Source organism: Talpa occidentalis, unplaced genomic scaffold (genome assembly GCF_014898055.3).
Source record: "Talpa occidentalis isolate TD23 unplaced genomic scaffold, MPIMG_talOcc4v2.1 talOcc4.14, whole genome shotgun sequence".
NCBI lineage: Eukaryota > Metazoa > Chordata > Mammalia > Eulipotyphla > Talpidae > Talpa > Talpa occidentalis.
In genome coordinates this window covers 21,975,157-22,001,466 of record NW_023601433.1, presented here as the reverse complement: position 1 = coordinate 22,001,466, position 26,310 = coordinate 21,975,157, and the positions used below count along the sequence as shown (strand labels likewise).

The following is a 26,310-nucleotide window of genomic DNA, read 5'->3' as shown; positions in this document are numbered from 1 at the left end:
GACACATCAGCTTGGTTCCCCGACATTCTCAGGAAATGGGGATGACTTCCTCGGTTCTCCAGCAGGCTGTCAGTCCTCAAAGGCCTTCTGGATGTGTTTGCATATCCAAATGTCTTCAGTACAAGATACAGAAAGGGCACATTAATTCAGGGGGAAAATCTTCACTAACACATTTTCCAGAGAGAAATTTGCCACCAGGATTTATAATTCGGATGACTTTTGAGTACCCTTTGTCTCCTCATTACTGAAGATGGTAGTTAGTCCACAGTAATAATTTGAATATGCGTTTTGAGTGCAGCATTGGTTTTCATGATTTAAAACTACAAGAAGTTGTCTTCTTAAAGGTATTCTTATGTCTATTATTTTAAAACTCGGTTACTGAAAACAAAAATTTTCAGTAACTCTTTTCTTCATACTCTATTATTTTTCAGATCTAGAATGAACATGGCTTATAGTGTATATTGTCATACACGATTGTGGAATTTTTCTGTGTTCCTTAATTTTTTTTAAAGATTTATCCATTTATGAACACAAGAACTGGGGTCCAGGCCAGAGGCGGGGAAGGGGTGTGTGTGAGAGGATTCACCAGAGACACAGTGGGGGACAGAACAGGCAGGTTGACTGAAATACACTGCTGAGGGGAGCAGTCAGGAGAGGTCTGCTGCACTGTATTTCCATGGCCTCAGTGGTTGCATACAGCCTCATAGACTGCATCTTAACCTCTTGTACCACCAGAGAGTCCCCAAGTGTTCCTTAATTTTTAAAGTGCACAGTTTATCTTCATTAGGTGAGAATTTCCAAGTAAGACTTTTTTTTGAAATACAGATAGCCTGAATAAAATTAAATGACTATAAAATTACATTGAATTCTCAAGGGTTATTAGGTTCAGGAATATAAAAGCTAATATATGAAACAGTTCTATAAAGCTTGTAATCATAATTATAAACTATTATTCTGCTTTATTTCAATACTTAAATTTTATAACTGTCAGTTATAAGTGGACAAATACTCTTTCTAAAGTTATCTGGACCACATACTTTATTACTTTAGTATTTCTAGTATTTATGTTAATTGCCACTATTTTTCAGTTTAAACATTTGAAAGCTCTTAATCTCTTTATATTTTTTTGTTTCTAAATTTATCAGTTTATAGTTTACTTTTATTATAGTAAGTATACGTTTATACTTTAACGTAAAAAATTCTAACATAGAAAGCACATCTATGTATATTTCTGAGTTACAACCTGAATGTGGAAGTGAACGCTCATATTCATAACAGATCTGAGTGGTGTGACTCATGGGTGCTGCTGAGGTAATTATACTGCCTAGGGTGATGGGATCTGTGCAATGAAAGGACAGGCACGACCTTGAGGAGGCAGCAGCCATTCAGCCTCACCAAGACCAAGGCTGTTTAGCAAACTGGTCATCGGTTTTCTCTCCTTTTCTGATCTTGGAGTCTAGTCTTGGACCTGGTTCATGTGTTGTTGGAGCCTTTCCTTTGTTTGTTCTCTGCTCCGGAGCATGACGTCTGATAGTACATGTACTGTGAATTCTTCTCTGCTTTTCTCTTGCTCGCTGAAAGCTATTTTGCCTGGGGAGGCCAGTCCCAGGTGCCCTTTGTGCACGGACGTCGTCCTGCCACTTGGTCGCCATTTGGTCGCGACCAGCCTGTGTCCACTTCCTTTTCAGGTACAATTTCATTCTGCCTGAGGGTTTGTCTTTTTTTCAGTCCTTAGATTTAGAAACTTTGCTAGCACTTGCCTCTATGTGCCCCCTGTGACCTCTCCTTTATTCCTCCCTTTTCTTTTCCCTGTGTGAGGATGTAGCCTTAAAGTCTCATATCTTACTCTTTGTGACTTCCATCTCTTCGTACTTGTACTCTGCTTTGTTGCACTTGATCTTCCGACTTGTTGATTTAAGAGTCATGTGTCGCCTTCATCTTTTTTGGAGAACTGTGTGGTTGGAAACTCAGGGTTTTTAGTTATAGGTAAACTCTCTCTCCCCATGTTACAATGGAACTACTTTGAGTGCTATTGCAATTTTAATTCAAGTTCAAGCTGTTGTCTGTATCTTCTAGTAGCACTCCCATCCTGGCTATGTGTTTCTCCTGAACTATCTGTCTCTCTCTGCTGCTGAGACTAATACAAGAGAGGTTGTCTTTCTTTGGCAGCTCCCAGGCATGGGCTTGGTGGAATACGTTGTGTCAGAGAAAACTACCCTCCCTGTGTCCACTGCTGACTCCTGCAGAGCCCTCCCTGTGACCCCACTCTGGCTCAGGGCAGGAACGCTTCTTATTTCTGTTTCTCTGCCTTCGAAGCTGGCCCAGGGTAGAGTGCACAAGCCTTCCAATTCACAGGTGTCTTCCAGCCTCCTGGGACTCTGGGGCTGCTTCCCCTAGCCCGAGCCACTCCGAACCTCTCGGCCAGAAGCCACAGCAAGTGCCACAACCACCTGTTCCCAGCATCAAAGAGGCAAAATTGGGACAAAAGGGAGGAAAGGGCAATGTTGGGGTCACCATATTCTTTCACAGAGAAAAGTGAAAGGCTATCTCAAAGAAAAATAAAGAGCTATTGAGGGGCATTTAAATCATTTTATTTCAAACTTGGATATGCATTGACATGCTCTTGTACAAATGAAACAGACTTTGGGAGCTAAGTAAGTTCCACAGCATCTAACTTTGGTGTGCTTCTGAGCTACTTGTGTCTCTTTTGGAGAGAACAGGGCTGGAGGCGAGCTTGGTGGAACACATAATGGTAGCTGTTGGATTTCTGCAGCGCTCTACCAAATGCACAGTCAGAAACCCATGGGGTGCATTGGAGAAAATGATGGGGCAATGGGTTGTTTTCCTACAGGATTTATGTCCAGAGCTCTCATGCTTCAAACTTCCTAATAAGGATTTGGTTATAGAAGTTGCTTGGGTTCAGACAAGAAGTATGAAGGCAGAAGTCTCCCTAAATATGCTCATTCTGGAATACCAAGTGCAATGACCATGTAAGCAGATGTGTCAAGATGCCTTCAGCAGGGAATTGCATGCTTTCTGCTAAGCTAAATATTACCTAACTGAGACATATTAAGATGTTGCTGTTGCTATCAAAAAAGTCTTTTCATTTTGGTCTTTGAAGATAACTGAAATTTGTTTTGACCTTTTTTCCCCTCACTTTCTACCAAGAGTTTACAAGAACAGATCCTCGGTATCAGGAGATTTCTGGTCTAGACTCAGTCAAGTTCCCTGATCTTCACCCAGCCCATTTGTCAGCATCTGCCAAATGGCTTATTAAGTACCATATCCAAGGGAACCTCGGGAAGTTCAGGCTTAACTTTGGGTTAAGTTTGAGAGTGTAAAGAATGTGATCTTTTTGGTCAAAGTTTCCAAGTCTCCTGTGAAGCCATCCAGATCTTTGGTTCCTCAGATTTCCCAGCCTCTGCTAAATTACTTGGTAAATGATTAATCACTTAAGCCTCAGTTTTCTAGTCTGTAAAATGGGGAAATTATAGATAGCTCATAGCCATCTGGGGAGAAATTACATATTTATAAAGTATTTATGTTTAACCTATAGCAAACCCTCCAAAAATGTGAGTCCCCTCTGTCTATCCCCCAGAACCTTCCTTGAGGGTAAAGAGGAGAGATGTTGGGCCATATGGACTGTCTACATGGGACTTGCTCCATCAGGGAGTGCCCCAGCTTACTCCTTTTGATGATCACTCTATATGCAGAGTCAGATGTCAGTGAATATATTTAGTGATGTTGAGCATAATCATTTCTTGTTTCCAGGAAAGATAAGAAAGTCAGAATTCAAAGGGCTTGGATGGACTTGGAGGACTTGTTCAGAGGACAGGCAGGCCCCACACCCTCCACTGGCCACAGCTCCTGGCACAGGTCTTCTCCCGTCTTGTCTGGGTTGGTAGGTGTTAGCTCCCTTTACTGCCTGGGCGCAGAGCAGAGGCCAAAGCAACAGAACTCTTCCCCTGAGCTGGTGGGCTGGCCACAGACAGCAGGTGACTAGAGACGTGAGGTCCCTGGTTTGGGAGACTAGCAGTAGCAGAGAGCAGAGATTAGAACTTCAGGAAGCCTGCCCCCTGATTACTAGTTGATAGCAACATGTTTTCAGTGTTTCTTTAACCCTGCAAGTCAGCCTTGAGTGAAAATTGTATACAAAGTTTTTTTTTTTTTTCCTTCTGGGTCTGGCTGACACCTCCACTTTCACAAGGAAAATAGCTTGTACTGGCATCCAGGACTCATCTATCTTCACCCTTGGCCAAGCAGGGCCCGCAGGCTCTGACCAAACCCTCTGGCACCACAGCTCTTCCTGCTGTCAGGACTGGGCCACCAGGTTCTGTCTGTGGGTGCTTTCACCGAGCTCACCCAGGGCCCCTTGCTCTTCCCTCCCTCTTGCCCCGGCAGTGTGCAGTTGGTCCTGAGGTCCTCCACGTGACAGGTAGGATGCTGCCTGTGAGAGGGACACACCAAAGTCAACTGCATCCTTGAGCACTTCCTGCTGAGGACTATGCAGTCCCCCATGGTGTGTGCTGCCTGGGTCCTCTATGCATTGACCACACTCCACACCCCACTGAGTATGAGCTGTCCACCTACAGCCCAGGATCACCTGTAACCTGGGGTTACCAACAACCCAGGGGCACTGTGACCCAAGAGGGGGTGCCCCAACTCAAGAATGCTCATGACCTGAGGTGCCTATGAGCAAGGGTGTCTCTGCCCCAGGGACTAAGACCAGTGTCCCTTCCTCATACCATACAGCCTCTGGGGCAGTGAACATGGCCCATTCCCTGACTGTGCATGGGACCGTCTCTGCTGGTGAATGTCAGTGTCATCTGGAAGGGACAGAGTAAGTGTTGAGCAACGATGGTGCATCCAAGGTGACTGTAGACAATGCATGCTTCTCGGGATGATGATATAATCTCCTGGGCTTTAATATCTGGATCAGAATTCCAGCCCTGTTACTTGGTAGCTGAGTAACCCCTCTGAGGTAGTTTTCTCACTTATAAAGTGGAGATGTCTCAGCCTGACTTGGAGCAGAGTCAGGGCCATGTCCATGTTGAATGAAACAATATCAAGCCTCTTCCATAGCCTGGCATGTATGAGGGTCTCTGTGATTACTGGCACTTTTGCTGTTACTGTTCTGTGTTTATGCAGTGGGCCATGAAGTAAATCAGTATTTGTTGAGCATTTATTATGTCTCACGCACCATCCTAGATTCTTGGAATATGCCATTGAACAAAATAGATGCCTGCCTGCATGAGGTATGCATTCCGGAGGGGGAAACTGACAATCAGAACAAACAGCAGCTTAGAAAGGAAGCATGCTTAAAAGCAAAAAGCGGTAGACAGGACGAGGGGGATGGCGTGGGGAAGGGGGCCAACTGCAAAATTAAATGGGGCAGACAAGGTGGGTCCTGTTGAGAAGATAAGGCTGAAAGACTTACAGGAGGTGAGAGAGTTGGCCGAGTGACTCTCCGGAGCCTGTCCTTCCCTCCGGGTGGGGGGATGCCAGTGTAAGGCCCAGGTGCAAGTGTGCCTGGAGGCAGGAGCCCAGGAGCCCGAGGAGCAAGGGGAGAGGAGGGCGGGGGAGGGCCAGAGGCGCATCACGGGGGACCCCGCGGGGCTCCGCTTGGGACTCTGCTCTGCGTATCCGTGTGCTCCCAGCTGCAGGCCCCGGTTCTTCCCAGCAGTACCTTATGGTTAAGCTCTACAGAAGGCAAGTCACAAAAGGAAAGCGTCACCCAGCTCAGAGGGTGAGAGACCACTGACCTTCCTTGAGGGGGTCTGACTTCTTGATGTGGTTTAGCTGTACGTAGCCACAGAGGAGCACAGCTCATGCCTATGCCTGTGTGTTCCTGGAGGTGGTTTTGGAAAAATATCATCCTAGAGCTATTTTTATGGCCATGACATCTCTGGGTAATTAAAATTATTTTTGTATCATTGTTCTTAGGGATGAATTTGATAAATATTCTGAAGTCTCCTCTGTTGCTTGGATTAGGTTGTCACATAAAGATTCCTCTTTCTTCACGCAGTCGAGCACATGCACACACACGCGCACACACACACACACACTCACACACACACACACAATGTCACCTCCAGTGTCAAAAACTAGGAATGGAAGACTGGGGGAAAGCAAGGGGATGAGAGAAAACCTTGGATCCACATGATTGGGTTGTTATGCCTTAGAAATTCAGTAACATTTTCTCACATTTTCTGTGCCAGTACAACTGGGGAGATTTGGCTTTAGAATCCATAGTTAGAAGACAGTCTCCTGAACTGTTAGCTGGTGAGGTGGCGGCTTCCCCGCCTTAGCGGGGTCCTGAGCAGGGAATGTTGGGAGGGGGTCTCCTTCAGAGGCGAGGTTGAGCAGCCCAGGGTGTGTGTGCCTGTGTGCACGGGGGTGGTGGCAGTGGACTTGAGTGTTCATGCCCAGCTCCTGGTATCAGGTATCAACCAAAATGATGCTCCATCCAGTGGCACTGGTGTGTTCCAGCTGTTGTCTTAGAAAGCCCCGGGAGAGGGAGTCCAGATCCCTAGAAATGGCCCACAGGGGCATGAAGTTTCAAGGTGCTCTTCTGATGTGTTGATCTTAAAACTTGAGTGGCCATTGACATAGGAGCTAATACACAGGCTCTCACGACAATCCATGAGTATGCGCGCTCCTGATTTATTTTTTTCCTTGATAATTAGTGTTTCTTTTTATTTTTTAACTTTATTTTTTATATTTTTACATCATTTTTCATTTTTGCACAATGTATGCATTTTCATCTTGGTTATATTCCCCATACAATTCCCCCCCCCCCATTTTGACTCTAATCCCCCCTCCCTTTCCCCGCCCCCCCCATGTGTCTCTGGTTTATAGTTGCTTGTTGATTTTGATTTTTACTTTATTATAATTAGTGTTTTTCCTGGTCCCTTATTTAGGTTTTCTAAATTCCTGCTATGAGTGAGACCATCCAGTATTTTCCTTTTTCTTTCTGGCTTATTTCGTAGAGCATGATGCCTTCTAGCTCCATCCATGTTGCTGCCAATGGCAGGAGTTTATCTTTTTTGATTGCTGAGTAATATTCCACTGTGTACATGTACCACATCTTCTTGAATGGTGGAGGTGCACATAGCCGGGGGCCCAGGGGGTGTGGCACTGAGACCCCAGAGTTCTGAAAAGCAAAGGTTTTAGTGGCAGGAAATCTAGACAATGCTTTGGTGAAGGATGAGTTTACAAGAAGCTCTGAAGGAAGGGTAAACAGGAAGATGAAAAGGCGAACAGACTCCAAGTATGTGGGGAAGATGGCTACCCTCCAGGAGCTCCTGTGAGTGAGAGAGAAAATGGCAGTGCTCTGGGTGCACGCTAACTGAACTTCAGGAGAAAGAACTGCCTGGAATTTAATGACATTTGAAGCTTCCACTTAAAATAGACTCAATGGCAGTCTGTCATCATAGTCTCTGCCTCACCGGCCAGACTTCAACCTTCCCCAGCCACCTGCTCCTACCTAGTGGGAGCGATTGCAAAGTCATCCCAGCTGAGACCCTGGCTCAGGGCAGAGGGGGGCCTCTGGCAGAGGGGGGATTGTGGTGACATCCTGCAGGGCTTCCTCCTTCAGGGTTACCCCCCACCCCCACCCATGACACCTGGCTCTTCACAAACCTCTCAGCGTAGCTCCTGTGTGCAGCAGGGGTGAGGGGGCACTGATGATGTTAGCTGGAGTAGATGCCCAAGACTGAGTCCAAGGTCTGGCTTCTCTTGTCTGTGTTCTCTCCTCTTTCCAAATTGCTACTGACAACGACACCAACAGTGTAGACTTCTTATGGATGCCTTGAGCCCTTTGGCAGAAAGTCCTGGTAGAAATGTAAGTGGCCATGACCTTCTGTCTGTTCGGGGTGTCAGAGCCTGGGGCATGTGAGAGGGAGGCAGACGCAGATGCAAAAGCAGTGTTTGATGCTGATGCAGATGTGACTCCTCTGTGCCTGAGAGTATCATCCACTGGTGCCCAGCCACAGTACCACAAGACACTCCCAGGGAGAGGGAGCAGGTGAGGGATGCACCTGATTGGGGTACCACCAGGCATGTCCTTGGCCTAGAATCAGGTACCGAGCAGTCATTGTATGAGAGGTAGGGAGAACCCCTCATTTCATAGATGAGAGAATGAAGCTTTCAGTACAGAACTGTGTTTGACAGCACAGCTCCCTGCAGTGTGTTCCACAGTATCCAGAGCCAGAGTGGCATGGGGTGTGGGTGTGGCATAGCTGGGGAGTCCCTTGTGCCAGCCTATGAACTACTGCTAGGGTACAGTGAAGTTACTGGTGGTCCACAGCGAAAAGAGGAAAGATAAGGCCCCCAGGGGCAATGGTTTCATAGCTGTTGTTTCCATTATCGAGATTCCATCCCTTCTGCTTTTTTGAGGTTAAAATGATTGAAAGCTTGCTGGGTGTTTTTTGGAGGGGGGCGGGGGGAGAAGGTGGTTGTAGCAAGATAAACTTGGAAACCCTAAGGAGTTGTGCTGGTGTGTGAAATTGAAAAAATGGTGAACCTGATGCTTTCAGCAGCCCCCTCCCTGCCCCTGACCAAAAGGGCTCCTCACTTGGCCCCAAGTCAGAGCCTTGCTCACTCGGCAGCTCCAGCCAGCCTGGCGCCTCCTGGCCCCCCACCACACAGCGGCTGCACCAAGGCCGGGCAGCGCCAGCTGTGTCTGGGATCAGCACGGTGGAAGCTCTCCAAGCTACTTTAAAAGAAAAAAATTCAAAGGAACTGAGGTTGTCATTTGGACCACTGGAAAGCATCAATCCTGCCTTTTCCTGCAAAAAGTCATTTCATCTTTGCTCCTTTCTAACCACATCATTAAACGAGTGGGCGCCCAGCGGGACGCCTGCATCGGCTCCAGGGGTCCCTTTCTCTGGGGCCGGCTCTGGCTACTGTTGAGCCTGCAGTTCCTGGCTTCCTTTCCATCTAATGATTTGGGGAAGATCAGTGCCAGGCATTTGGGTCTGCTGAATAATTATAAAAACCATTCTATTTATGGGCTAGTAGAAATGGTGAGGATGAGATTTATTTCTTTGGGAAGTAGCACATTCTCTTCATTGTATCAAAAAGCTCCAAGAGCTGCCCGAATACTGCTCTTTATTCTCACAGCTTCACACCGTTGGTGCTGAAAACCGTCCTGGCGCAAGGGAAGAGAATGCTGGGACTTAGCCCGCGTGGCGCGGAGGGGGAGGAGGAGCAGGTCCCACGTTACATGCGTCTCAGCGTTAATACTTTCCCCTGATCCAGCGTCATTCATGAGCTGCACCTTGGTATAGACCATTCCAGAATGGTGCTATTGGAGGCATTCTGCCTGTAAAAACCTCTATTATATCCCCGCGGAGAGGAAGAACGCAAACATATTTTTTCCTAGGGGAAAAAATGAGGGGGACAGAATTGGAAAATTACTGAACTGTAGGACCAGATGCGGTTTCTGAATCCTTCCTAAATGTTCTGATGACTATATCAGAAAGTGAATCGGGACCCTGTCTTGGACCCTCACCCTGAGCTGTTGCAATTAACCCCCTTCTGCTTTGTTCCAGATGTCTGCTGTCAACAGCTTTGACAGGCCGCCAGCTGCTCTCCCCTCACCCCAGCTCACACACACTCAGGCAAACTCTGTCCTTGGCGAAGTGCCCCGGTTCTTTCTTGATGGACTAACCCCAAACACAGCGACCATCAGTGTGAAATGGAGGTAGACAGACTGGCACTGAGCCCCTGCTAAAACCCACGCCCGATGAGTCAGCTCCTCAGGGGTTCAGAGCTGCCGCGAGGGCAAGCTGGGCTTCCTGCAGTGGGCAGTGGGCCTGGGTGGCAGACTGGATATGCTCTGTTGAGGCTGATCCTGCACCCCCATCCGGGTGAGAGACCCAGCCTTAGACGCGGTGTGCCCTGGCCCTGGTTGAGGCCCAACAGCAAAGACAGCGGGAACGTAACTGCCAAATAAATGTGGCTTGATTTGATCTGTTACATGAGAGCACACACCGAAATTGGAGATATTTTGGTAAGAGGGGTCAGAAGAGCTCAGTACAGCGCTTGGGCTTCTGCCGCGTGGACGCTCAGGTGGTTTTGAGGAAACTGAGGCCGGTGTAGTCCCACTGGTGATGCTTTTGGTTATTTTTACCTAGAAGGTGAAAGACTGAACTGGAGCGGGTCTGGCAGTGGGGCAGCAATCGTCACCCATGCTGGCTGGAGGGAGGGCACTTGGGTTACTCTCACGGTGCAGAATGCCCCCCTCTCTGCATGCCCCACCAGGCCACAGAGAGGCCTTATCTGATGACTGTACTATTCCGGGCGCATCATTTACGTCCACTTGGGAAAACTCCAGCCTGGCTGTTAGCTGTTCACTCCAGGACTGTGTTTTGCTCACCCTCTCACCTCCTCTGGACCCCCTTTTCCTCTTTTCAGAAGGAGGTGGGGTGAAGCCTTCCCTGCATGAGGCACTCTCCCTTTGGGACAGGGTAATGTCCTCGTGTTCCATCCCCAGTGGTTGCAGGCAGATCACACCTTGTGCACCATGGTACCTAGAGAGTCCAAGTTACGTGTGAGTCCCATAATGTCGGAGAGGCGCTCCCGAGGACCAGGTGACATAGGCCAGCCCTTATGTGTCCTAACAAACATTTGTCAATTGCATTTTTAATTGTTTTTTGTTTGTTTTTGCCATTTACACACTATCATCAGACTATTTACTACAATCAATCTTTCTATATCATGGAGTCAATAAAACCTTTTTCAGGACTTGAAGTTTCGTTCCTGGGCGCTATGCCTACGGTGCCTACAGAATAAAGAGGCCCTGCTCCCCCATCGGCAGGGACGCTGGACACTGGGAGTTCTCTAAGCCCATAGATCAGGTTTGCAGAGTCCTTGGAATCTTGAATATTTTATAGGAAATTTTACCTATAAGTGTGCATGTCTATTTTTATGAAGACAAATTTTATCATTTTTGCAGAATCACCCAGGGTTTCCAGTCATGGCAGAAGGTGGTGTAAAGCCTGTGAGATGTGGCATGTTAGGCACAGATGTGCCTGGGCTGGGTGGGGGATGCACAGGTGAGGGTCAGGCCCGCACTGCCATGGCCTACAGCTGCACATCAAACCCCATGCTGGTGTCCACTCAGGCTTCCCCGCTGCTGGGGGTGGGGTGGGCATAGGAAAAGGGCCAGGGCAGAACAAGAGACCTTGTTTGAGGTTCCCCCTCTGTCCTCCCTTTCCATTCCACAGCCTGGGAGGCTCCTCTTACTTGCCTTGGCAACTTGATTCAGCTAAAGCCCAGGATGGCAACAGCTCCCCTTTGCTGTACCCTTGGGAGGTGGGTTGCCACCCTGACAGGTGGTTTGGGCAGCTCAGGTACTGTGTTTAAGTCAGTCAGTGCATTTGGGGATCTAAATCACTTGGGTGTTATCTTTTTCAAGGACCCTTCTTGACTGTGTGTCAGAGCAACTAAGGGTCAGAGACAAGTGGGGACTCAGCTATCTATCACCTCGTTTCTGCCCATGGCCTGGTCTTCCCCCACCTCAAGATTTCCTCAGGGAATACGTGGGCTCCTAGAGAACTCAATGAAACTTGTGTCCCCTGAAGTTGGGTAAATGGGAGTCTGTTGCCCGAATCCTCAAATCTGAGTCAGTCTTCTACTGAGTAAAACTGGGGAAATATTTGAACATCTTTTGTCACTTTGAGGCTTCAGAGTAGACGTGATTCGTGGGAAGGAGAACCTGCTTCCTGTCTCCTGAATCTGCTGCCTTGTGACTCCTGGTGCCCCAGAAATCCCCTGGATGCTGGTTAGAAATGCAGGTCAAGAACCACCCAGACCCTCTGAGTCAGCATTACAGTGAGGTCCCCGGAGTTTCCAGGCCACTTACGTTTGCATAGCCCAGCTTTTCACACACTTGTGTTTTCAGTGGAGTGACTGCATCTGAAGAACAGAAGTAGTTTGGGGAAATAAGTGCACTCTATCCCAAATTTCTCTTGCTGCTGCTTTCAGATAAGAGAGCATGCTTAAAGCAAATGGAGACTGTCTATCAGCCATTCTTAAAGTTGGCGGTAAGTGAAGTTGTTATTATGAAGAAGTAGAATTTGTTAGGGTCCTCAGACTTTTATGAGGCATCTCTTCCCCTCTAAAGCTTCTCTTGGCATTTAAGAAAGAGCTGATAAAGTGTTTATGCCTAGGTGTTAATATAATGATTTTTTTTATCTTCCTGAGCATTTTGAGGTATTATAATTTTCCACTAGTGGCAAGGATCTTGAATCAAAGGAATGGAATCCTAATGAGAGAATTGCAAGAATTTCCAGTAGCAGAAGTTTGCCCTAGAAAGCTGAGGCGCCCGCCCGCCTGTCATCGGCCCCTGTGAGCACTTGCCCAGGTCGAGCAGGCCAGGCCGATGGTGGTGGGTGAAGCTCCTGCCTGAGGGGCAGGCACCCTGACCTCATAGGGCTGGCTCATTCACCCACTGCCTGGAGGGTGAGAGGGTGACCAGCCATTCAGGTTTGCCTTACACTGAGGGGTTTCCTGGGACCCAGAATTTTCAGCACTAAAACTAGGACAGTCCTGGGCAAATGGGGGCGGTAGGTCACCCAAGGGCTGGAGGAGAGGAGTCTGTTATGAAGGCAGGCACACGTTATTAAGGGTTCTTTAAAGTCAGGCATCCCTGCCACTTCACACAAGGATGCCAACCCTCTATGTAGACTTCCTCGGACTGGAGTTTGGGGGAGCTGTCTGGACAAAGGTTGTGCCAGCTCACTGTCTTTGACAGTGCCCGAGTCTGACAGAGAAGAGGCAGCTCCCTGGGCCTTTGAAGGGGCCTGCAGACCAGTATTTGAGAACTCCCTTGCTTGGAGCCAGCCAGGCATGCAGCACTTGGCCATCAGCTGCTTTCACCCCCGCTTCTGGCTTGGCACACAAAACATATTCAGGGGAGGCTCCCTTCAGGGTAAGCAGGTCTGGGAGTGGGGGGCCCACAGGTGAGAGAAGTCAGGGTGAAGACAGGTGGGCAGACTTAGCCCCCTGTGATTTCAGGGGTAAACAACAGTGGCCACGGGACTTGGGAAGGAGACTTACTTGGCCATTACAGCAAAAACACCTTTGCTTCCGGTCAAGCAGTTGAAAAGCCAGTTTGCCCTGTGGACAGGAAGATTCTTGATTTCTCTGGTGCACACTTTTCTGGAAAGAGAGTTGGGGAAATGGAAATGACAACTGGGCTTATTATTGGGTCGTCTATGTCAAACATTAATGTTCGATTAAAGATCGTTTGAATATCATGTTAATAGAAACAAAACCTTTAATAGAAGGTTAATAGAAACAATCATGTTAATAGAAACAAAAGGTCAAACCTTTCTATTGTTTGACCTTTGCTCTAAAAAGCCATTTCCAGAAATGCCAGTTTTGGTCCAGAGCCTGCTGACCTCCCGGTGTCAGTGGCTTACATCTCTTCCCTGAACCGTAGTGAGGAACCTGGTTAAGGGAATATTGTTAAGTAAATTTATTTTTAGTCACTGAAGTCAACTTTACTCTTTGCCAGAGTGGCAGTTAAAATCCCTCCTTTTATTTAGCATCCTGTCCTTATGCCAAAGGAAAGAGGTTGACTGACTTGCTTTAATTTTTTCTCATGATAAGGAATGCCCGGCCTTGGGCTTAAATTCTGTAGACTCCTGCACTTGATGTTTCAGGGTTTGAATGTAGAGTCCCCATAATTCACCCTGTCCCTGTTTGCTGAATCACAGTGTCTCCTGGCTGTGGGGCCTCGACTTTGAATTGAGAGACAGATGGTTGGTAATTACAAGGTTTCCTTGCTACAGCAGGGGATTGGCAAGTAATTGCCTTGTTTTTTAAGGGAGAATTTTAAGCAACATTTTAAAGAGCCAGACCCACAGCTTTTACGTGACAGGAAAAGTGAAATGAATCCTTAAAATATTTGCACCTCCCTTCCTAATGCAAAAGGGATTTATGATGGCAGGATGAGCGCTGGGGCGATACTCAAGGCCTTCGCAGGTGGGCCCCGTGTGCCCAGGGGAGCCAAGTCAGAGCCGATTCCGGCACCGCCTCTTTCAGTGTGCACAGAGAAGACTCATTTACAGTAGGGAAAATTAGAAATACAAATAAGCCAAGAGGAAAGCACCCGGGACTCCCACTGCTCTGAGTTGAGCGGTGCTCGCATTTTGGCAACTGTCTTTATTGTACTGGTGAGCCTTGACCACTGGGGACGCCAACCCTGCACAGCCAAAAAATCCACCTGTAACTCTTCACACCCCGGAAACCTCACTACTAATAGCCTGCTGTTGACAGGACACCCTACCAATAACACAAACAGATGATTAACATGTATCTTGTATGTTACATATACTATATATTCTTTTTACAGCAAAGCATTGTACAGAAAAGATGTTGAAGGAAATCATAAGGAAGAAAAAATCCATTTACAGTGCCATACTGTATGTATCAATAGCTTAAGTTTAGGTTGTCTGTTTGCAAGAGTATCAGCATCTAAGTGGTCCTAATTTCACTCCATAAGAAGTGTGGGGCCCATTTCTTCATGCCAATTCCTACAGTTATCCTTTTAAAAAGTCTTTGATAGTTTGATAAAAATAAATGGGCCCTCATTTAGTTTTTCTGAATTCCTGCTATGAGTGAGACCATCTGGTATTTTTCTTTTTCTTTCTGGCTTATTTCGCCGAATATGATCCCTTCCAGCTCCATCCATTTTGCTGCAAACTGCATGAGTTTATCTTTTTGATTGCTGAGTAATATGCCATTGTGTAATAAGGGACCAGGCAAAAGACTAATTATAATAAAGTAAAAATCAAAATCAACAAGCAAATATAAACCAGAGATGGGGTGGGGAGCAGGAGGGAGTGGGATCAAAACAAGGGGGGGTGGGAATTGTATGGGGACTATAACCAATATGAAAATGCATACATTGTGCAAAAATGAAAACTGATGTAAAAATATATAAAATTAAAAAATAATAATTTAAAAAAATTAAAAAAAATAAATGGGCCCTAATCACAAATGATGTGTCCAAGGGTCAGCTGTTCCTGGATGTGTTTTAATTTAAAGGTGAGCTGATATGTTGTTGTGTTTTGAACTGTATCTTCCCACCATTTAACAGCATATCGTAAACAAGTGTTTTTCAATAAGTATGTCTGCACCCTTGGTGTTCAGAGTATTTTGAGGAAATTTTTTTTTAAGATTTATTTATTCATTCATTCATTCATTCATTTATACAAGCGCTGGGTACAGTCAGAAGCACAGGAGGGTGAGAGAATGCACCAGAGCCAGAGCGGGGAACAGAACAGGCAGACTGACGAAGAAATACACTGCTGAGGGGAGCAGCGGGTACAGCAGGAGAGGTCTGCGCACCATGTGGGAGACCCTCGCTGGCAGCTGGTGATTGAACCGGCACTGAAGAGGCTGCAGGCAGCTTCGCAGACCAGCGCTCAACTGCTGAGCCACCAGGGGAGGCCCCGTTCAGAGTATTTTGAAGATGCTGCTTGCACCAGCAGTCTCTGCATCCACTTGGAAGCTTGTTGGAAATACAGATTCTCAAGCTCCAGAGTCAGCATTTTTACAAGATCCCCAGTGATTTTTATGTACATTAGGGTTTAAGGACTTCTGGACTACATCATTTTAAATCGTTGCCTAATATTCCATTTTATAAATGTGCTATAATTTAGAAAACTAGTCTCTTATTATGTGAACTTGTAGGTTTTATACAAATTTTCCCTGTCATAATCAGTACTGCAGTGAGCATCCTTGCAATGAACACCCTTGTCTCCCTCCTTGTCTACATAGGAGAGTCAGCAGAGGATGCTGCTCGTAAGATCTTTGATGAAAGTTGTCAAATTTCACTCCATCAGAAGTGTGAATGCCCTTTTTATGCCAATTCTGGCAGTTATCCTTTTTTTTAAGGACTTTGATAGTTTGCTAAAAATAAATGGAACCTCATCACCAATGATTAATTCGACTACTTGTCTGGTTAAACATGAATTCACTTACTTATTTTGATTCTAAAGCATTCAGTTCCCAGTTAATTTTTTCCTTTGAGGTGGTTGACATTTTTCTTCTTGATGGCATAGAGGTCTCAGTTAAGGTATCATCTCTTTAAAATGTTGCAACTGTAGTCGGAGTTTCTAGAATGGTGTGTAGTTCTGTTCCAGATACAGGAGGGAATTTGGGGACAGGAAGCCTGAGTGGAAGAGTATGTCTGACGTAACTGTACAGCCTTTCGTCCTCAAGCCTGCATAAAATCATTGCTTCTAGAAGTGAGTTCAGATGAGACCAAGATGACCCACCCCTGCCACTTCAGAGAGAATCAGAAAAACCTCAACAAACTTTCTAAAGAACTAGTTCCCGTTTTCATATAATTTTTGATCCTGGATTTTTTTTTAAGAACATGGAGCTAGAGGAATTTAAGTATTTTAAAATAAAACTTATCATGTAGCAGAAAGATAGTAGTATATATAATATGTGTATAGAGTTTCATTTATGTAAAATTTTAAAATTTCTAAATAGAAGGAAGACACATGGGCCAAAAAGCTTTAAAACAGAGTGTCAGGTTTCAAAATGACCTTACTTATAACCTCATTTCCAGGATTCATTATTTCTGAGCCAACAATAAATTAGCCTTACTGAAAGTTCCTTTCTTTCTTGACCCTGATTCAATTACTTAATAAGGAGCCAGTGTGGTTTAGATTCAGAATTAGAATAAAGGACAGAGCAGGTAGACTGAAAGATGGCCCAGAATGGTCATGGACTCTGGGGAAGACCCCCTCACTTCACTGAGTCCTGTGTGCTGTGACCGAGCTGGCTGTGTGCACGCATGGCAGTGTGGTGCTGGGCCGGACCCTTAGGTCAGGTGCTAGAGCAGGGACTGGTGGGGAGAAACAGGCCCACTTCCTTCTTGGCAGAAAAGAGGCCTTGTGCCAAGTCTGTCCTCTGCAGTATTTTCTGCCTGTTCAGGGACACATGTGCAGGATATACTTCTAGTACCTTCTTGAACTACCAGTGGGTAATTCTGCATCAACACATACTGGGCGGACTCTGAGCACTTCCCCTTTATGTGCTGAATTCCAAGGATGAGGGCCCAAAAGAAGAACCGGGCAGGAGAGAAGGTGACCCTCTTAAAGTAAATAGTAGGACACAGAGGAAAGCTAAAATTCATATTAGAAAGATGTAAAATGAGAGAATTCAGAGGTAGGGAATGATTTTTCTTAAAAGATGGTAAGGAAGGTTTTATGAAAAAGAACACAAATTGAGCTAGATTTTGCAAGCTCTATAGAGAGTGGATGTGGGTGGGAGAAGGGCTGGAGTGGGTGCTCATAGGCAAGGGCACAGCATGGACGCAGGGGTGGGGCAGGCTCCCACTCCGTCCTGGGCGCTGGACTCTGGAGTGAGAAGGGAAGAGAAAGCACTTGGGCAGGGTCTGGGGGTTCCTAGGCTTGATGGGTGGCTGGGCATTGGGCTGACACAGCAGGGGTCAGCCCTGGAAGGCGCCCTGGCTAGCAGTCAGGATACTGCAATAAATAGTAAGTGTGGCTAAGGCTCTTGCAGGCTCTGCTAAGTGCTTTACAGTAGGCTCTGCCCAGGCAGTGTGCTCGGCAGGAACGGGTGAGCCCGTACTGCCAGAGGGCCCAACTTCTGCCAGGGGTGGGGGTGCATAGCTGATCCACCATGGCATGAGCCCAGCACCCGCCCCAGCACCCGCCCCAGCACGGACGCTGAGATTATGCACCAAGATGTGTGTCCTGCTGCAGTGGCCATCTGGGGAGCTGGCTATGACCTTGCCGGCACCAGGAGAGGCGGCCGGGGTTGTGTTCACTCCGGAGTCCAGGCTGCAGCAGAGTGCGCCCTTCATCCTGGAGGGGAAGCCGTGGCATCCCCCGGGAGTCCCGTCTGCTGGCCGAGCCATGTGCAGTGAGCCTGACAGCCAGATAGCGCGGTGCCTGAGCATGTCCATGGGCTGCCAGGGAGCAAGTCGAGAAAGAACGCACTCAGGGCTTGGGGACAGAAAACCAGGGTTTCGTTCAGGCTCTAACTTTCTATAGTTTCAGGCAAATTCCTCAGCTCCTGTAATGTGGATAAAATAATGAGTATTTCAGAGGTTCCTTGGGAGATCAGCAGGAGACAGTATGTGTGATGGTGGCTTATAAACTGGAAAGCACTGTGCACATGGGAGGTGTTATTCTCATTGTCTGTCTGCTGTGTGAAAACCCCACAGAAGTCTCTGGCAGCTGATGGCCGCCTACTCCTGAGCCGGCCTCACCTGCCACTCTGGGCAGACAGTATGTCCACAGCAAGTTGAGCTTTTTCTCTCTCCCATTCCTGGGTTGATTTGACCTATCTCTCTCCGTTGGGACACTTGAGATGCTCTTATCTTTATCCCAACTAAGTTGTCCCTCTAAAAAGCGAAGCCTTTTGCACAGGCAGAAGCTGTGTTCCTGGGTCTCGGGTGCATGGGAGTGCTAGCCACAGACTCCCCGCCGCTGGGTGTGCGTTTGCTTACAGGATTGTGTTCAGCAACCCTAACATCATCCCCCTCTCCGCGCATGGACGGCACGTTGCCCCTCCTTTCTCCTTCCTGCTGCTACACAGATTCTTGGCTGCAAGAGGAAGAAGCTCTTGCATGTGTCAATTTGGAGAGTGGGGAGGAGAAGGGGGACCGGGTTCTGTCCAAGGGGATGGGTGGTGGCACCACTTTCCTCCATAGATGACCGGCCTTCAACTCGTGCTCCTGGGGCGCTCTGTGGGGTGCCCTGCCTCAGGTGTCCTGAGGCCCCACCACAGGAAGGCAGAAGTCTGGCTGCTGCCATTGACACTGATTTGGCATCTGAATTAGAAACTCACAGCAGAGTTAATTTCTCTATGTAATTAAGTAAAGGAAAAATGGCAAGAAAGTACTGCTTGTCTCTTCCACACGACCTGTTCCCACTCGGGCTTTGTTTTCCATCCCATGATTACAAGGGAAAGCCATTTGATTTAATTAAGCCAAGAGGCCTGGCGCACACCCACCCATCTGGCACTGGCCTCCTGTCCTCCATGGGATAGTCTGTCCTTGGGTGACACTCACCGGGCCCAGGGTCTGCAGCATAAATAGCATTCACCCCTGCCCTGAGGTCTGCCCGCCCCAGGGCAGCAGGTAAACATGAAATCTATTATAGCCCAGTGTGACACAGGTAATAAGGAGATGCAGGGGCCAGAATTCCTGGGCTTAAATTCAGCCACATGGGAAAGCCATCAGATCTCCTGGTTCAGTTTCCTTCATCCATAAAGTGGGGGCAGTAATAAGATCTTAAAGGGTGGGATGAAGATTCCATGAGCTAATACATGTCAGTGCTTAGAAGAGCACATGGCACAGGTTTCCCCTGCCATCCAAAAGTACAACGTATTTGGTATGATTTGGGGGTCTGGGAATGTGCAAACACTTGTCCATATAAATGAATGGTAACAGTGTTCCCAGAATCCAAAAATAATCTACTAAAGCATCCCAAGTAGGAACCTTCTCCTTTGGGATAGCGGGGAGCCTGTATGTGGGATGTGCTTGGAACCTGCTGGCTCTTTATGTCACGTGAAAGGGTGAGCTGGTTGCTACAGGACATGGGGGCGGAGTGAGGCCTGGGCTGAGGGGCTAGTTGGGCTGAGTGCAGAAGGATGGACAGGATGGAAGATGGCAAGGCAAAATCCAGGAGCCTGAGGTGGTGGTGGGTTGGCGAACATGGCTGGTTTGTGTGGTGAATCCCTGGAATGAGAGGTACCTAGAGTGACAGCCAGGGTACAGTGATGAGGGAGCAGAACAGCTCTGCAGCGCTTCCTGCATGAAGGGCTCTGCCCTATGCTATGGGTAGAGTGAGCCACGGCATGTCAGGTGGGGCAGTGGCGGGAGTCCCTTTTTAAAAATTAACTCTAGCAATGGGTGGAGATGGGGAGACTGAAAAGCGGCTGTGAGCCTTGACCTGAGGAGCTGCAAGGTGGGGAGCCCTCAGGATGTGGAGCTGAAGGGTCTGCCCATGGGCGGGATGTGGAGGTAGGGAGAGGCCGGAGTTGAATGGCCCATGACTGAGTGAATGGGGTGCCTACAAGAGAGCCTGTTGGGGAAAGAGGTGCTTCCCCAGAGGTGACCATATAGGTGGTCAGCTCCAAACAGAGCCCGCACTTGAGTAAGAGTCGGAAATCATGAGCAGGGACTGCTGGGTGGTTAAGAGCCACCTGAGTTCCTTCAGGGCCCCACTGGCCCTTGGGGCAGGTTTGGGACTAGAAGCCCCCACTCCCCTTTAGATGGCTTGGCAGTGAGGTCCTTCCTATCTCCTGTACACATGGCCTGGGGCAGTGACTGGGGTGTCCTTGTGACAAAGGAGGATAAAGCTGGCCCCCTTCACGGGGGTCTTGAGGAGATGGCAGGAGGGGGGAAGGACCGGGGGGAAATGCTCACTTTGTGTGGCCAGTGTGGTCTTCGTCCTTGCGGGATGTCTGGCCTGTGAGATCCTGTCCATTGCAGGAAGCCTCCAGGCTCAGGGCTGTGTGCCCACCCAGGAGGAACAGGGGCATGTGGGTGGCTCCAATGGCCAGTGGTGGTGGGGAGAGAAGCAGCCCCTCGTAGAGAGCCACTTGCAGTAGGGGATGTCCCAGCTCCCCAATTCCAGGTTCCCACACCCCCACCCCGGCCCCTTGCTGATCTTCCTGGACACTAAGATGTGGGTGAGGATGAGTAGCTGAGCACGTGTGAACTAGTCATGGGCTCCAGGTGACTGGGAGATTTTCAAGTGCAGAAAGAATAGCAGGTATGACCCGGGCGGGCGAGCAGGACAGGCAATGGAGTGATGCTATTTCATCTTCCCTGTACCCCTCAACTCAGCCTAATGGCAGATACTAGCTTTTTTTAAATAAAAAGTGTGTGCATTTAAGGTGTCCAACAGGATGATTCCACATACATAATGAAATGGTGACTGCAGTGAAGCTAATTAACATCTCTCTTGGTTCTCTTCTGTGCGTGTGGTGGGAACACCTCCAGGCTTCTCTCTTAGCGAAGCTCCATTTGCTGTGCAGTGTTACTCACTGTGGCCATCTGTTGCAAGTCCCTGGATCTCCAGGTCATCCCGTGTGACTGTGTGACTAACTTTGTGCCCCCTGACCTTCTCACCATCCCCCCACCTCCTCACCTGTGGTTACCACCGTTCTACTCTCTGCTTCCTGCATTGGATTTTTCTAGATTTCACATTGGGATCAGGCCGTATTTTTCTTCCTGTGTCTGGCTCACTTAGTGTAATGTCCCACAGCTTCTTTCAAGTCACAAGTGGCAAGATGTCCTTATTTTAAGGTTGAATCATAGTCTGCTACATATACATATACGCGCACACATGTATGCCCCCTCCACACACACACATTACGATTTCTTTATCCTTTCTTTCATCAGTGGACACTTAACTTGTCCTATGAACGTCATTTTTCCTACTATATTGATGGGCATTTAGGGTCATGCTAGTTTTTTTATACACAATGATATATAAAAACATTATGTGTGATTATTTTTTTTTTAGATGGGTGATGTTTTATTCATCATGGACTTTTTGCTCTAATTTTGATTTTTAAAGATAGGGACTAGATAGTCTTTTTCTTGTTTATTGATTTTTATGGCATTCTCCTTGAATTTGATGCCACAGGCACATTCTTTTTTTTTTTATCTTTTAGCATTTTGTTTTTATTTTATTTTTTTATTTTTTTAAATAATAAATTTTATTTTTATATTCCCCATACAATTGCAACCCCCTCATTCTGACCCCAATCCCTCCACTCCCGCCACCCACCCCCCCAAAACTGTCTCTGGTTCATAGTTTTTTGTTGATTTTGATTTTCACTTTCTTATAGTTATTCATTTTCCTGGTCCCTTATTTATTTTTTCTAGATTCCTGCTAGGAGTGAGACCATCCGGTATTTTTCTTTTTCTTTCTGGCTTATTTCACTGAGCATGATCCCTTCCAGCTCCATCCATGTTGCTGCAAATTGCATGTGTTTATCTTTTTTGAATGCTGAGTAATATTCCATGGTGTATATGGACCACATCTTCTTGATCCAGTCATCTATTTTTGGGCATTTGGACTGTTTGTAAACAGTGAGCTATTGTAAACAGCTGAGCTATTGTAAACAGTGCTGCTATAAACATAGGGGTGCAGGTGCTCTTTGGAATTGATGTTTCTGTGTCCTTTGGGTAAATACCTAGGAGTGGAATTGCTGGATCATATGGAAGCTCTATGTTTAGTAGGTCCAGAAATCTCCACACAGCTCTCCATAGGTGTTGGACCAGTTTGCATTCCCACCAACAGTGCAGAAGAGTTCCTTTTTCTCCACACCCTCGCCAACATTTGTTGTTGCTAGTTTTTTTAATATGTGCCATTCTCACTGGTGTGAGATGGTATCTCATGGTAGTTTTGATTTGCATTTCCCTGATTACAAGTGATGTTGAACATTTTTTCATATGCCTGTTGGCCATTTGCATTTCCTCTTCAGAGAAGTTTCTTTTTAGCTCTTCTGCCCATTTTTTGACTGGATTATTTTCTTTGTTGTTGTTGAGTCTCATCAGCTCTTTGCAGATTTTTGTGATCAGTCCTTTATCATTAGTGTTGTGTGCAAAAATGTTCTCCCAGTTGGTGGGGTTTCTCTTTGTTTTTGTTATTGTCTCTTTTGCTGTGCAGAAGCTCTTTAATTTGATGTAGTCCCAGCTGTTTATCTTTGTCTTCACTATCACTGCTTTGGGTGATGTGTCTGTAAAGATGTCTTTGATGTGAATATTTTTTAGACTGATTACCTAGAAATGAATTAGTGGGTCAAAATGGCCAACACTTTTTAATACAAATTTGTCTTCCAGAACGATAGTCAGTGCGGGCTAGTGGTGTAGGAGATCGCCCGTTTCCTCAGTCTTCATCCACATTGGCCTTGGGCAGCCTTTTTCCTTTTTGACAGAATGGTAGCTGAGACAGCAAATCTTACTAATGAAAGAACTGCCCAACAATCATCTTGTTACAGTCTTCGCAAAGGAGATGATGTGATCCCCTCATATCAGAGCCTGTCCCTGCAGAGAGGCATGGGAGGTGGGAGCAACAGCAGTCAAATATCATCTCCCACATGGTGGTTTAGGAACATAATCAGGAACGGGAGATGTATGAACGTGTCCCCAGAATAACTTCTGTTGCTTTTGATTCCAAAAATGAAAGTGTGTTTGGTGTTTGTTAACTGTGATGTGCTGTCTTGCTGAGCAGCCTGTGTTCTCCGAACTAGGGCTTGGGAAGAGAAACCAGAAAGAGATCTAAAGGAGGGGTCTACATTTTTAAATATTAGTCTCTATAAATGTAGCATCCTTCTCAGTCCTGCTCAGAATCGGGCCAGAGATGCATCCTGCCAGGGGCTCACCGGTCTCCAGGAGAGAGCCTGAAGTCTAACCACCATGCCCGTGCCGAGAAGCACACACCCAGCAGTAGCATTTGGCAGTCAGCATTAGCAGCAATAGCTAAGTTCAGAGTGTACCAGCCACTGTGTGCGCTTTGCAGAATATCATTGTATTCTCGCAAAGACGCTTTGAGGTAGGTACTGTAATCATTCGCATTTTACACCTGGGGAAGCCAAAGCCTTGTGGGGTTATGCACCTTGTCCAGGGCACCTGTCTGATGGGGCAGATCTGCCTGCCTTCAGCACTGGCACACTCTTCATGAGGAACGTTCTTGGAGACTTGCAGGGCCAGGAGCAGCATTGCTGGCATGGTGCCCAGTGGGCTCTGGGGTGGGCACCCCATCCCAGGTCCACATTGGCCTTGGGCAGCTGGTGGAGCTGACTCACCAGGCCCTTACATCTAGGGGTGGCCAGCTGGCCTTTGCTGTGTTGCAGCAGCGCAGCTTCCTCCCACACACCTGACACCGTCGGCATTTCCCACGGGTGGCCATTTCTGGGTGTCTGCTGCAGTCACACACACCTCTCTGCTCTGCAATTCCCGTGGCGCATAGCATCGGAATCAAGACCAGGACATCTGCAGGATGTCTGTCCCTCTCTGCTGCTGGAAACAACCCACCATTCTGCTTTATCCAAGGAAATTGCTTGAAGGTGATCCAAACCTGGACTTTGCACCTCTGCACTTAGGAAATCGCCTCTCTCTGGGAGAGCATGAAGCTTTATGAATTTAGAGTTGGGAGGGGGTTTTCCTAACCCTGGAGCATTGCCTTCCCACCATGGGGCAACTCTTTCCCTGACTTCTCAGGAGATTTCCTCCAGTAAATACTCTTAGTGGAGGAGTGGACCCTTCCTTACTAGCAGATGGTAATTGTAGCTGCTGTTCATGGACACGCAGACTGTGCCAGGCAAGGTTCTAAGAACTTGACAAATACAGCCATGGTCCTCTTCCAGTCAGTCCTGGGAGTGAGGAGGTATCCCCTGCCTCATTGCAGAAGCAATGAATTAAGGGCCTGCTTCTTGACTGTGGGCAATGTTTTCTAAAGTGCCAGAAATTACCTCTGACATCTTAGTCTACCCCCATTATACAGCAGATGAGGAAACTGAGTCATTTGCCCTGCATCTGGCTGCTCATCGGTGGTGAAACCACACTAGAGTCTGCTGATTCCCTCTGCTGTCCCTGCCCCTCTGGTGTCTGAGCACACATGCAGTGCCCACCCCATCCAGCAATACTGGGCCCTGGCCCTGCAGTGTGTGCTGAAAGTGAGCTTCCACGTTAGAATGAGGATTCTAAGCCATAGTGAGGTGAAGACACCACCAAGTGATGTCAACGATAGCAGCTTGCAGGAAGCAGGGCCACCCAAGGAAGACCAGGAGCCAAGCCTCAGTGTGCCCTCTTGTAACGGGGGCTGCAGGGTTGGTTGATCATCGTATTTTCTGTGGGCCTCCTGGACCTCAAAGGCTCAGACTGCCAAAGTGTGGACAGAGTAGGGGAGGTGCACTGAGTCTAGGAAGACAGGGCTGCTGCCAGTTTGGGGGGAGTCAGGGGGTAGACTCCTGGGCAGCTAGGAGCCCTCTTCTGAGCAAAATGTACCAGTAAAATGACATGCAGCATCTCTCTGTTCTTTTGACTCCATGGAAGGGAAGGAATCTGTACCTTCCTGCTCAGACATCCCTTGGCTCTGCCCACACTATACTCTGTTGTGTCCATGTCAAATGAGGAGGCTGTGAGATGACAATGAAAATAACAGCAACAACAGTATAACCCATGGGTCCTGGGTGCATCTTGGTATGCCCCAGCTTATTTAATCCTACAGCAGCACCAAAAGTAGGTGGCCAGAGGCTAGCAGAGGAAGGGCCTTGCTCAAGGTCACGTAGCTAACAGGTGGTGGGTCCACACCCAGGCTGCTGGTGCCAGCTCTGCTCTCTCAACCACTAGTTGTGGGAGGACTGAAGAAAAGACAAAACCTCATGTAGAAGTGCCATACTGGCGATCTTACGTGCAGAAAGATCTTAAGTGCAGGAGATTCCATGTGCAGGAGATCCTAAGTGCAGAGGTGCAAGGTGCCAGGTTTGGATCACGCTGGCACATGTCTGGGAGAGGGAAGAGGGATGCACTTTCCTGCTGCTGCCCATGTCCTGCTGCATAGTTTGATGTTTCATTGTGAGGTTCTTCAATCTATTAAAAAAAAAAAAAAGATAAACAGAGGGGCCTCCCTTGATGGCACAGAGGTTGAGCGCTGGGTTGCAAAGCTGCCCGCAGCCTCTGCAGTGCTGGTTCGATCCCCGGCTGCTCCCCGACCACCGGAGGAGGGTCCCACATGGCACGCAGACCTCTCCCGCCGCCCGGTGCTCCCCTCAGCAGTGTACTTCGTCAGTCTGCCCGTTCTGTTCCCTGCTCTGGCTCTGGTGAATTCTCTCACCCTCCCGCGCTTCTGACTGTACCCAGTGCCTGTATAAATAAATAAATAAATCTTAAAAAAAAAAAAAAAAGATAAACTGGAAGAGAAAGCTCACATGCACTTATGCTTTTGAAAATGCAAAGTCTAGCCTGTCCATCTAAGGGGTTGAGAAGAGGGTCAGCCGTTTCCCTTGTACACCTAAAGCATCCAGTGTGGACATTTAAAGCTGCCAACCTGCTTTCAGGACCAACTCATAGCTAATTGGAAGAGGAGAAGACCCCTATGGGGTCAGGGGAACTTCCCTGCATCTTCCACCATCAGTGCCCCCTCTCCCTTCACATCCCCAGTCGCCAGCAGGGATGCTTGCTTGCCTTTGCCAGCATCTGCTCATAACTTCTAATCCTTCCCAGAGTCTTGACACACAATGCCCTTGGTTAGAAAGAGGACTATTTATAACCAATGGAAAGCGCAAACAAGT

The 26,310-nt window shown here is 47.6% G+C and overlaps 1 protein-coding gene across 1 annotated transcript in view; it reads left to right on the top strand.

Annotated features, from left to right (window-relative positions):
- The window catches only part of PGBD5 (piggyBac transposable element derived 5), a 66,596-nt gene that overhangs the window by 9,087 nt on the left and 31,199 nt on the right, over positions 1-26,310 (top strand). The gene's annotated exons all lie outside the window — the stretch shown is intronic.